Raw genomic sequence first — 12602 nt, 5'->3', positions numbered from 1 at the left:
ACCAAATTTAAACTGTACGGGTGATGCAGCATGAGTGCTACTCAGCACTGGGTGCCTAGCACTAGCAGGGATTCTGCATGTGCAAACACCGTGGGCAAAATGGGAAAACATGACGCTGTGGAGAGCAGCAAAGCAAGATGAGGAGGAATGCTCCAGGGGACCTTGTTCCCTTAGCTGCCTCCAGTTTGGAACCTGAGGCTGCTACCTGCCCAAACATCAGCAGAGAGTCACTTCCGTGGCTCTCATCAGCCTAATATTTACATGATATTCTTGTTTTGATCAGTGGACCTTTCTCAGAGGAGTGTTTTTATTACCTCTGCGTGACATGCTGCTGCATCGCTTGATTTCACTCTCACAACCTCTACGTGCCCTGCAGCGAGAAGGACACAAAATCCTGCACTTTTCTTCCATGCAACATCAGGGAAATGTTGACATGGAAATTAACTCTAGCATGGAGATTAGTGTGGAAATATGTTTCTGTGATTGTTACAGCACCGACCTGCCAGCATGGGGAGAATAAACTGAGGCTCCCTAAAGACTTGTACAAGCGGAGGTTATGCCCCAATTATCCTTACTCGAGATGGACAAGCTCCAAGAGACTTGGAATTCATCAGAATTAATCCAAACCATAAGAAGCAGCATGGTCCAGGGAAGAGGCTAAGTCCTTAGACTGTAGACTCTTCGGAGAGGGCATTGCTTTGACTGCTACTGCTAATATACAAGGCTGCCTTCCACATAACTCTTCCAGGAATACGTTTTTCAATCCTCAGTATTCATAGAATCATAGAATATCAGGGTTGGAAGGGACCTCAGGAGGTCATCTAGTCCAACCCCCTGCTCAAAGCAGGACCAATTCCCAACTATTGTGGAGTGATAGGAGATATTTGCTGGTTTTGCAGAAGGAATCAATGATCTACAAGGTTCCCTACATGTTCCAGTACAATTGTGTTGCCATGGATTTAAATAGACCTTTGAAAGCATGGCTGGCGAAGGGTTTACTGGCTCTTCAGGTTCTGCTGTGCCAGCAGTATTCTGCCTTTTGAACACTTTCCTTCCCTCAGGGCAGGCACCAGCCATTCCACGCCTGCCCTCTCCCTTCATTTCACCTGCTGGGAAGGATGTTTAAGGGGCATAGAGCTGGCTGGAAAAGGGTTTTCTCCCCCCTGCTCCCCCCTGTGAAAAATTGACAAAAACAAAAATTGTGATTCTTTTAAAGATTTGGGATTTAAATGAAAAACCAGCTGAACATTTTGACTTTTGGTTGCTAGCCCCCCCCCTTCCCCTTTTTATTTTAGCTTTTTTTCCAATGTAAAGCAGGGGGGGGGGGGGAAATAAACAAAACTGGAAACTTTTCTTGAATATTTCCATTTGGTCAAAAAGCTTTTTCTGGCCAAAATAAAGAGAACGCCCTGCTCTGTCCTGGCCCAGATACCTGGCCAGCTTCATCTTGTGCCTCCCTCTCTGCCCCCCCTCCAGTAATGTTATTGTCCCCACCACCATGGGCACCCTGGCGGGCCGGGCCAGTTTATTTACCTGCTGACGCGGCAGGTTCGGCCGATCGCGGCCCCCACTGGCCGCGGTTCGCCGTCCCGCGCCAATGGGGGCGGCGAGAAGCGGTGCGGGTGAGGAATGTGCTGGCCGTGGCTTCCTGCCGCCCCCATTGGCCCGGGACAGCGAACCGCGGCCAGTGGGGGCCGCTATCGGCCGAACCTGCTGTGTCAGCAGGTAAATAAACTGGCCCGGCCTGCCAGGGTGCTTACCCTGGCGAGCCGCCTGCCAAACGTTGCTGACCCCTGCTCTAAAATAAGTATGTGAGATATACCATCTTGACTCTTAGCACACTTGAGACTCACAGACCAACCGTTTCTGCAGTTCAGTCAAGCAAGTTACCTACAATATGCCATGCAAGAGCCAACACGCTATGAGATAAACCGGCATTTATTCCTGCTGTTGAAATACAAGTACGTCCACCAAGCAGAAATACTGTACTACCATGTTCTAATTAAAACCAAGGCATTGTCCTTGGAGCTGGTCAGTGGCTGGAAAAGCAACTCAAGAATAGTGGCCTGAGCCTTTCAAAGGAGCTCCGCTACCTTTTTTTTCCCCTCTCCCCCTCCCCAAATATATAAAACGTTCTCCCAGAACTCTCCCTCTCACCAGGCCGGTAGCAGGTGAGCAGCGCTGAGGGGCTGGCGAATACAAACACCTTGGGAGCCACTGTGGGTTACAAATGTGTAGCAGAGGGCATGTTTACAGTATTTGCCATTCTGGGCTCTTCAGTAGCTGTAATAAAGCGACTCTGTTAATCTTTAACCCCCAGCACAGTGGGGTGGTGAGAATAGATCACGCTAAAGGGTATTTTTACAAAGCCTTTCAGCTGAACACCAGGTCCATTTACTAGGGTTTCAATAAAACTTTTAAAAATAAATTGCCTTTAAAAACCCTTAAAAACCTCTCTCCGTCTCTGCAATAATAATCCCCAGCTGCCCTTCTCGTACAGCAGCTGGGAGTGACAGGTTACCCTGTAAACCAGCTGAGGTTTGGCTCAGATAAGAGCCCAGAGGCTCAGATTAGGCATGGGTCCGTGTGAACACCAGATACAGTATCTCTCCCCACCCCTGCCCCATCTGACATGGGGGGCTTTTAATCCAGCAAAACCAGATCCCCTTCCTGTAAAACCAGGGCTCGAATGTGTATGTCCTGGGGCCGGCTAGCCCCTCCTGCTGCTCACCCTGCTGCAGCTATGAACTATTTTTAGTGCGCTGACTTGATCATTGCTAGTGTGGGAATGATTGCTCCAGCTGGAATTGACACCTCCAGTGCAAAGTGCAGACAGCCTTAGTCTGGCAGGCTAATACCATGAAAATAGCCTTTCCTGGCCCCTTTAGCAGCTCTAGCTTAAGTATTTATGGGGCTCCCATTCCTGTAGTAGCTGAGCACCTCACACTTTAATGTGAAGTAGGGCAGTGCTGTTCTCCCCATTGTACAGCTGGGGAACTGAGGCACACAGAGCAAGTGTCTTGCCTGGGGTCACACAGGAAGTCTGTGGCAGAACAAGGAAATCAGCCAGGGCCCTTCCAGGTCTCAAGGTAATGCCTGCCCCTAGCCACTGTGAAACGAGTGAATGGATTTTGTTTAAAGTCTTCAGCACTATGTTTTGGTTTCAGTTCTTGTTTGGGGTGGAGTGTGAGTTTAATCCCACTGAAATGACCAGTTTGGTAGCTGAGCTGCTTAGCTGCAGACAGTGATGAGAACCAGGAGATAGGTGTGTTTACTCTACTGTTAATGCCCCATCTTTTTTTGTTTAAATTTAATTTCATTTTATTGCATTCAAGATAAACAAAATGAGGACACGTTCCCATGGGAATCAGAAACTAGCCATTGCTCATGTCACTTTATGACCGACAGAACAGCACAGCCAGCTAGCGAATCCCTTCTTGGCACCCTGCTGCTAGAAGGAGGCCGCATGGTGGTAAAGGTCACGGTGTTGTCCTGCTGCGCCCTGCAGAGGGAGGCTGTCTGCACCAGTGGAGCTGGCCTTGTGTTGGGGTGCGTTGAGGAGGAAGCAGAGGGGGTCCCCACTTTTTTTTGAGCTCACTCCTAAGTGGATGACATGATGAGGTGTGGGCATGACCAGAAAGCTGGACTCGAGCATAGGAGCACCGAGAGGGCACAAAGTATGGGGAGAAAACACCAGGGTGATATGCTAGAGTGCCAAGGCTGAGCATTGAAGCACTTAAGGGGTAACCCGGGGCACCAAAGAAAAAATGCGCCCCTGAACTGAGGCAAGGGCCACACACTCTGAGCACCCACAGAGCCACTTAACGGAGTGAGGACACAGAAATGAGAAGTGGGGAAGAGCTGCTAGGGCTAAAGTCATGGGAGATCTGGACTTTTGCCCCCCCCGTAGCCAAGAAGGAGCCGACTAGAACATTGAGAGGGTGGAATTTGTACCTGGTAGACAGGTAGGGTGTGGCATGCACCAGCCTCAGCAGTAAGGAGCCTAACTTGCACCCTATTCCACACTACATCTGCCCTCAGGAATTAAAATCTTAGCACTCAGGGAGTTTCCCTGTTGTGGGCTAGAAAGCTAAGAACCAAGAGTGAGAATCCTGCCAGACGAGGTCGTTAGAGAAAATCTTTTCTGTGGTTTAGTCTGTGGGGAGCCAAAAATTAGTACTTGGATTGAGGCTCTTCAAAGGCACTTCTCGAGCCATTCTGCTCAGCAGCTGTGCTGGGTCACGTGCCCTGCAGAGCGCCCATCTCTAATTAGCACAAGCTGGGTCCTTGTGGCTAAGACTGAAGATGCCTTGTGTAAGTGACAGCAGGATGGGATCTCGTGCTGAGTGTATTAGGGAGGGACTGGCGCTGGTCTTTAGAGGTCAGGCTGAGCAGTAGAGTTAAGTGAGTTCAAGGAGACTGGTTGGGATTCAGCGGTGGTGGTGGTGGGGGGTAACTACTATGTACTGTAGCTGTTTTCCTTTTCAAAAGGTGAGTGGGTGGGACAGGTACTAGGAGACAGTTCATCACCTCTAGGTCTCAGCTCCAGGGGTTGGCTCCGACTGGCAGCAAGTGGGGGTTGTTACAGTGTTCAGTGACACAGTCAGAGGGGCTGGTGGTCTCAGTCCCCCTTTAATTAATAGGGCAATGTGAAGGTTGCCCTATTAATTAAATGTGACCGCGTGGCCTAATGGATAAGGCGTCTGACTTCGGATCAGAAGATTGAGGGTTCGAGTCCCTTCGTGGTCGATTTTTAGGCCGGGGGAGGGGGATAGCTCAGTGGTTTGAGCATTGGCCTGCTAAACCCAGGGTTGTGAGTTCAATCCTTGAGGGTGCCATTTAGGGAACTGGGGTAAAAATCTGTCTGGGGATTGGTCCTGCTTTGAGCAGGGGGTTGGACTAGATGACCTCCTGAGGTCCCTTTCAACCCTGATATTCTATGATTCTATGATTCTAAGGTAGTGGGGACGCCTGCCCTTACTGTCCCTGTTCTGAGGGATAAACAGGGGCTCCAGATCCATCATGCTGGCACCTTTCACCAGCACAAAATTCACAGTGAAGCTATAATGCTGGGAGCTGAGCTATTTGGGACGCCCTCAATGAGTCCCTAGGAATGGCTTGGTATGGTCAGTGCCACTCCCCTCACAGCTTCCCTCACACCCAGTTGCAGTTCAACCACTTGTCACGTAGTTCTTGCAAAATCCAAATGAGTGTAAACACCAGCTCCCCTCCCCCTGTGTTCCTTCTACAGGTGTTTGGGGAGGACACTGCCCCACACATTCCAGCAAGTCAATGCCTCAGGGACATACACAGGGCAGCCCCAACCTGTTCAGTGTAAAATACAATCTCCTTTCATCTGTGGATAACTTGCTCTCCCATCTCTTGGCCTGAGGCCTGGGTGGGGCTGCAGGAGGTTAATAGACTGTTACTGCTGACAGTAATGAAGAGATGTCTGAAATCATCATTCTCCTGGGTGGTGACAGACCTGGTTTGGGGGCAAGAGGTGGGTCGGGGGGGGGGGGCAGGGAAGGATAGAAACAGGTTTCCAAATCAAAGCACAGACACAATCTGTTGGGAGAAGAAACATGGGGCTGTTCTCACTGTCCTACTCCAGTTTATCTCCATATTCTCTGTACTAGTGAATTACATCTTATCTGCTTCGCTGCCATTGGTGTGGCTGAGGCTGTCTGATACAGCTCCTTCTGCTGCCATTGGTGGGGTAGTCTGGAATGGCACCTCCACAGTGCAACTTCTAGGTGATATTATTAGTAATTAACAGTACTGGAGACATAGATGGAGCTTTCCAGTGCTCCAGAGACCCATGTCACAGGTCACCTGGCATCCCAGATAGGTGCTGCAGTGCTCAGCCTTGGCATTCAGGACTCTCTGGCACACAGTCCTCGCATTTCCTCCAGCCCTTTCTCAGTGCTCCTCTGCTTGCATCCAGCTTTCTGGGGTTTTGGCACCCAAGCTTGGCTCTTGGCTGCAGCTCAGCATCCAGTTCCTCAGCACACCTAGCCTCATCACCTGCTTGAACCAGCCGCTCTTTCCTCCATCCACAGGAGAGAGCTGGCAGCAGGGCATTCTTCGTGTGTGCTCATTTCGCCCTGTTCCGCCCTACAAGGTCTGCCATAGCTTGGCTGTTTGAATGTGCTGGGCCACTTTTCCTGGGGCATGCTGGCTGGTGGCTGAGAGGAAAGTTGAGGTGACTGCTCGAGTGTGGGGTGCTCCGGGAGCTAGGCTACCAGATGGGAAAGATGGTGAAATTGGGTAGGGCTTTGAGGAGCGATACCAACGACAGGCACGCTGTCCAAAGCAGAGGAGGGGGCATAGAATAGGCCTGGGTTCAGCAGTGGGGGAGGGGCATAATGGGATCCATGTGGAGAAGGACTTGGGCAGAGCTCAGGAAGTACCAGTTAAGTTCCAATCTTCCAGTGATGCCCTCATAGGATTTCAGTAGCACACAGCAGCCCAAACAGAAGGTTAGAGACCATCTAAGGGAGTGTCCTCTTGCAGATCATTCCCCCCCCCCCGTGGGGCTCCATTACCCATCCTCCTCTCAAGGATCCCAGCATCCTCTATACATATTCTACACTCCTTCCTTAAACCTCACATTGGTCTAGCTGCAGATGGTCTGCTCTCAAGTCTGCTGGAGGGGCCCATCACCTACAAGATGAGGCCTCTGCTGCCACAGCACCCTGAAGGAACAAGGAACTGGGGATTCTGAATCCCAGAGGCCCCCCCCCCACCCTGAGTAGGGTTGCCAACTTTGGTTGGATGAATGCCTGGAGATTTCATCACATGACATAATCTTTAATTCTTGGAGACTCCAGGACAATCCTGGAGGGTTGGCAACCCTACCCTAGAGACCATCAGGTCAGATCCCCTCCTGACAGGCCATTTAAAATGGGGATGCTCTCATGGCTCCAGGGCTCACTCAGCACTTGGACTGGGAGTGTGCCAGTGTAGCAATGCAGGCCTCTGGCTTATACATCTTGCCTTACAGAGAGGGCCTGGTCCAAGGAACAATGCTGGGGGCCTTTGTAGGTGAAGCTGAGCATGACAGGGTTGCTTGCTTTCCTAAGCACTGATGTGCCGGCTGGTCTGAGTCATTATATCCTGGCCCTAAATCCCAGGAGATATTTCTGTTTCACCCCCTGAATCCCCTGGTGTTTGCTTGCTGTTACCTTGGCAGTCAGCTGCAACAATACCAAAATCAATTGAAACATGGAATTTGCCTTTAGATAGCTCCTTTCTCCCAGGGAGAGGGATGGTGCCCTCTAACCTAGCCTGGCAGTGATTTACCATTGGACGCAGGGATGTAAGCTGGTCTCAGTCTCCAGAATAACAGAAAAGGGTTGTTTGCCATGGAGGCCACACCTGAACATCTCAGAGGCTTTCCTTCCTCTCGTTCCCTCCCGGGGCCCCTCAGCAGCTGCAGCAGCCAGCACATGGGGCCTGTAAATTGCTGGCGAGGTGAATACCTTCTTTGACACCAAGAACTAGACCGAAACTATGTCAACGGAGGGAGAGCCGGGGCAGCTTTTCCTGCTTATCCTGTTTTGAGGCTTTGAACTGCATCCTGGAGGGTCAGTGTGTGGAGGAGACACCTTGGATTGGATAGAAAGGGAGCCTGAAATCCAAGAGCCTGGGAAAGAAGAAACCCCTTGCCTGGGAGAAGTATCGGTTATGATGCACTTCAGAAACCATCACTCTTAAAGGGATTAGTCAGGAGGGAAGAGGAGTTTTTGGCCACTAGTTCCAGACTGGGGGTGATTTGGAGTGCAAGGGGAGAGGCTGGGGGGCAGGGATGGAGGAGATGTTCTGGTGGCCCATCTCTGAAATGGTGGCTGGTATCTCGTACCGTGCACAAGTGTTTGTTAGGCCTCTGACTGAAAGGAACATCTGTCACAGTGACAGACCTTTACTCTCTCCAGCGCCAGAGATCTCAAAGCATTCACCAGCCTGTGCAAACTGACATACAGGGCCCAGAGCAGCCACCTTTGGATTTCGAAACATAGCTGCTGTTTAACAGTGATACTACACCCAATGGGCCAGATCCTCCACTGGTGCAAATTGGTGTAACTTTATTGATTTCAATGGAGCCATGTCAGTTACACCAGCAGAGGATCTGGCCCTACAGAGATCCGATTGAAACTGCAGGGTAGTAGCAGTTTCAGGGAGACAGAATTGGAATTTTCCCAGGACATCATGATGCCCACTCCTGCTCTGGTAGAAAGGGGCCTTCAGAGAGCAGGGGGGCCTTGGCTGTACATCTGAAAGGTGGAGGTGCGGGCAGGGTAACACCTTGACACAGGAGCACACCCCTTTGAAGTCTTAGGCCTGCTCTGTGCTCAGTGTCTGTATCACTAAAACTATGTGGGTTAGGAGTGTAATTTTTTTTTACCAATATTAGTTATACTGGAACAGCCCCTAATGTGGGCACAATTATACTGGTATAAAGGTGCTTTATGCTGGGAGAGTTTATGCCTTTTCCTGCACAGGAATAAGCTATCCTGCTATCAGCACCTTTCTGTGGTATCGCTGTGCCCCCAGGAGGGAGGCTGTACTGCTTCAGCTCTATTGGTATAGTTAAAACAGGACAACTTTTGTGTACACACAAGGCGTCTGCCATGCTGTAAGGAAGGCCTCCCTGCTAGAAAGAGAAACTTTTGCTTTGTGTTTCCTCTACGCAGTTTCCTGCTGCCCTCTGCTGTCTAATGTGCTTGTGTGCAACTGCAAATTGATCAGCATCTGGTTCCCTAGCTGAGAATTTTACTAGAACAATGGAAACTGCCAGGTCAAACTTGCCCAAAAGTTTTTCCTTTCTGTCCCTTCCTTGTCCTTGTAGTGGCACCTAGTGATCGCTGGCACCCAACACATCACTCCGAGCTGTTAAAGAAGACACTAAGGATGTGTCTTCTACACTGCAGCTGGGGGCGAGCCTCCCAGCCTGGGTAGACAGATTTGCACTAGCAGGGCTCAAGCTAGCACACTAAGAGTAACTGGCAGATGCTGTGGCTCTGGCAGAGGTTCGGGTTAGTCACCCGAACTCAGACTCAGGGGGTTGGGTGGGCTTGAGAGCCCGAGCTGCCACATCCACACTGCTATTTTTATTAGTGCACTAGCTGGAGCCTTGCTAATGTGAGGCTGTCTACCTGGCCTGCAGGCTTGCTCCCAGCTGCTGTGTAGACATACCCCAGGGCTTATCTACATGGGGATCCTCAGGAAAGTTAATGCAAGTTAACTCTTAAAGTAGATTAGTTAAACAGCGTTAAACCCCTATGCGGATGCTCTCAGTCAGAATTAAAGTGGCCTTAATTTGGTTTCGCTTAATTCACTCTGGCTGGCCCTAGTAGGCTCTTGTCCTTTCATATGATGCAGTCACTAGAAGGAACAATGACCCGCAGCCTCGTAATGCGGGTCTCACAGGCAGTGGGTTAGCTGTATTTTCACATCTGGAAAAGCATTTGCTATGAACTTTGCAGCAATCTCCCCACTCTGCTGGCTGCATCTGAGCCCTTTTCCCTTTCAATTTCACAACTCTCCGTTAGGCAGGTGCAGTGTCCAGGAGGGGAAGGCGATGGGAGAGGGATGGGATCTGTAGAACACAAGGGGAAAATCTATACACAAACCTCCTGCTTGTGCTTCATTTCAGAATATGTTACCCCTTGTTTGCAAATGAGAAAGCCATATCCTCTGGCCCAGTCTGTGTCGGAATGTTCTGTAACTTGAGTTTGAGATCCTCATGGAGCCAAGATCACGACCTTTTCCCAGGTCAACTCCTTTGCAGGGCATTCCTTTGAAAGGCTCACGTTTTAACTCATGACTGGCGGAGCTAGGGGGTTGCAGCCAGCGCTGGGCACAATATTTGCATCAGATTAAGCCATGGTTTGAGATTTAGTATGTGCCCAGACCGGGCACATACTAACCTCCTGCTTGTGCTTCATTTCAGAATATGTTACCCCTTGTTTGCAAATGAGAAAGCCATATCCCTGGCCCAGTCTGTGTCGGCAGGTGACACTAGATGCTCCAACTCGTTAGCTCCCTGTCTAGGTGACACTTGTAACATCAGGTGGGCACGAGGATGGCGGCGCTGCCAAGGCAGTGGGAGAACCGGGCCAGATTTGGGGTCTCGTGAGACCTTCAGTGGAGACAGGACAAGCTCCACCCAAGGAGAAGTGCCTCTTTGAGCAATGAAACCAGCGTAGCTAGTACAGGGCATTGTAATGGGAGGGGCTCCATCATCAGTTTCCAGTCAAAATGAAGGTTAAAAGCTCACTCCACCCATTGCCTTGTTTCAAATACAGTGCAGCCTCCTCAGACGCCTGCGGGAGCTGAGAAAGGAGCAGACCGGTTTATATTGGCAGTGGGATGTGATTTTTGGGAAGGGTGGGGTGGCTACTTTGAAGACAAACATGTCCTAAGAGAACTGTGTGTGTGTGTGTTAATGTGAGAGGTTAACGCCAGGGCTGTGGAAACATTGCAGGGTTTGGTTTGCAGTGGGTATTGTGAATTAATTGCATCTTGCAGTGCAGTTGGCTTCGCATGGATCAGAAGTGACCTAATTTTTGCAAACCAGTTTGACAAACATCTCTCCCCTCTCCACTGTAGTGAGCCCTGGCCTCCTTCCTGAAGGGATGTGAGATATGGGAGAGCACATGAGGCCTAGGAAAGAGGCCAGCTGGAGGGAGTGCTGTTTGAAGATGTGGCTGTGTGACCCGGTCTGGGCACATACTAAATCTCAAACCATGGCTTAATCTGATGCAAATATTGTGCCCAGCGCTGGCTGCAACCCCCTAGCTCCGCCAGTCATGAGTTAAAACGTGAGCCTTTCAAAGGAATGCCCTGCAAAGGAGTTGACCTGGGAAAAGGTCGTGATCTTGGCTCCATGAGGATCTCAAACTCAAGTTACAGAACATTCCGACACAGACTGGGCCAGAGCCTCCCCTGATGCTAATGGGCATAGTGCCATTGATTTCAGTGGAGCTGTGATGATTTACACCAGCTGAGGATCTGGCTGATGAGAAGCAGTGGGGCCTACTGGCTAAAGCAGAGATGGATTCCCTTCCTGACAGCTACTGATTGCTACGTGGCCTTGGACAAGTCACTTTCCCTGTTTCCCCATCCGTAAAACCATTCCCCCCCCCCCCCCCCCCCCCGTGTAAAGCACACTGAGATCACTGGATAAACGGAGCTCTAGGAGTGGGTCTATCATCATCCAGCATGGGGCTGAGTGCTTGAGTTTAGTTCAGTTTTCCATACACCCTCCAAAGATCCTCCACCTCCTCTGGGGCTGTGCTGTCACAGAGGTGACACCTGGAGGCTATCAGGCATGAACGTACAACACATGCATGCATGAGACTATGCTAGTGTACAGTGGGAGGAGGGGAAACTACAATGGCATCCTCCCTGTGACTGTAACTTACCACAGGTAGGAGACAGGAAACTTCCACCTCCAAACTTTGCATGGCAGGCAATACTACATAATGCCAAATGTATTGCGATGCTGACACCTAGTGGTACGAATGAAGAAGAGGAATAAATGTATCCTCACGAGGCTGCAAGCATGAAGGATTTTCATAATTATGTTGACCAACTACTCCTGAACCCGTTTTTTGCTCTGGCATGTGAACCAAAACATATGAAAAGTCCATAGGGGAAAAAGTAAAACAATCTGGTGTTTTAAAAAGAGAGTTGCATGTGAGTGCTGGGCTGTGTTCACGGCTTGAAGGGAAGAAGCATGGTCTAATAGTTAGCGCTGGCGACTGGGATTCCCAGCTTCTATTCCTGGCTCTGCCAATGACTTGTTGTATACTCTCAAGCAAGTCACTCGCCTGCTGTACCTCAGCTTACCCATCAGTAAAATGAGTGTTGCCATACTCATCTACCTCAGAGGGGAGTTGCAAGGGTTAATTAATCCAGGTTTGTAAAGTATACCGAACTTTCCCTCTGCAGTAAGTGTGAAGGGCTATTATATATTAGCCAGAGCTCTGTGGGCTATTTGAGAGCCTGAGTTTCCAGTGGAAATAATAGGAACTTGTGGACAGTTGCAAAGTTCAGGGCTGAGCGTGGAGCATGCCGCAATGCTCATTCCAGGTTTCACACCACACCTGCTGTTAGGTAAGAACTGTAAATGAAATCCCAAGTGGCAGCTAAATCAGAATTAAAATCCTCTTGAAAGATATCTATAAAGAGGGGTAGGGCACTTAAGAGGGCCTGTGTGCTGGACATGTCCTCCCCCTTCCCAAATGTGTGCGTGGACTGGGCAACATGGTGTGGAGGAGCTGACCAGGGATATGGCTTTCTCATTTGCAAACAAGGGGTAACATATTCTGAAATGAAGCACAAGCAGGAGGTTTGTGTATAGATTTCCCCCTTGTGTTCTACAGATCCCATCCCTCTCCCATCGCCTTCCCCTCCTGGACACTGCACCTGCCTAACGGAGAGTTGTGAAATTGAATGGGCAGGTGCCCTGGAATCTTCTGTTGATTGTCTGGAGAAACTCAGGCTGCATATTCTAGAAGCACTCTTTAGCTCTTTGCCCTACTCCCAATAAAGTTAATAGCAAAACTCCCATGGGGGCCCCTACAGTTAAGGTC

General features: G+C 50.0%; 1 non-coding gene across 1 annotated transcript; it reads left to right on the top strand.

Moving 5' to 3' along the window:
- Window positions 1-4676: 4676 nt before the first annotated feature.
- Window positions 4677-4749, top strand: TRNAR-UCG (transfer RNA arginine (anticodon UCG)). Its single transcript has one exon. It is a non-coding gene; the product is annotated as a tRNA-Arg (tRNA).
- The last annotated feature ends 7853 nt before the right edge of the window (window positions 4750-12602 follow it).

The sequence above is a fragment of the Emys orbicularis genome, chromosome 13, assembly GCF_028017835.1.
Source record: "Emys orbicularis isolate rEmyOrb1 chromosome 13, rEmyOrb1.hap1, whole genome shotgun sequence".
Lineage (NCBI taxonomy): Eukaryota > Metazoa > Chordata > Testudines > Emydidae > Emys > Emys orbicularis.
Note: the sequence above shows the minus strand (reverse complement) of the source record. Positions and strands in the feature narration are given on the sequence as shown.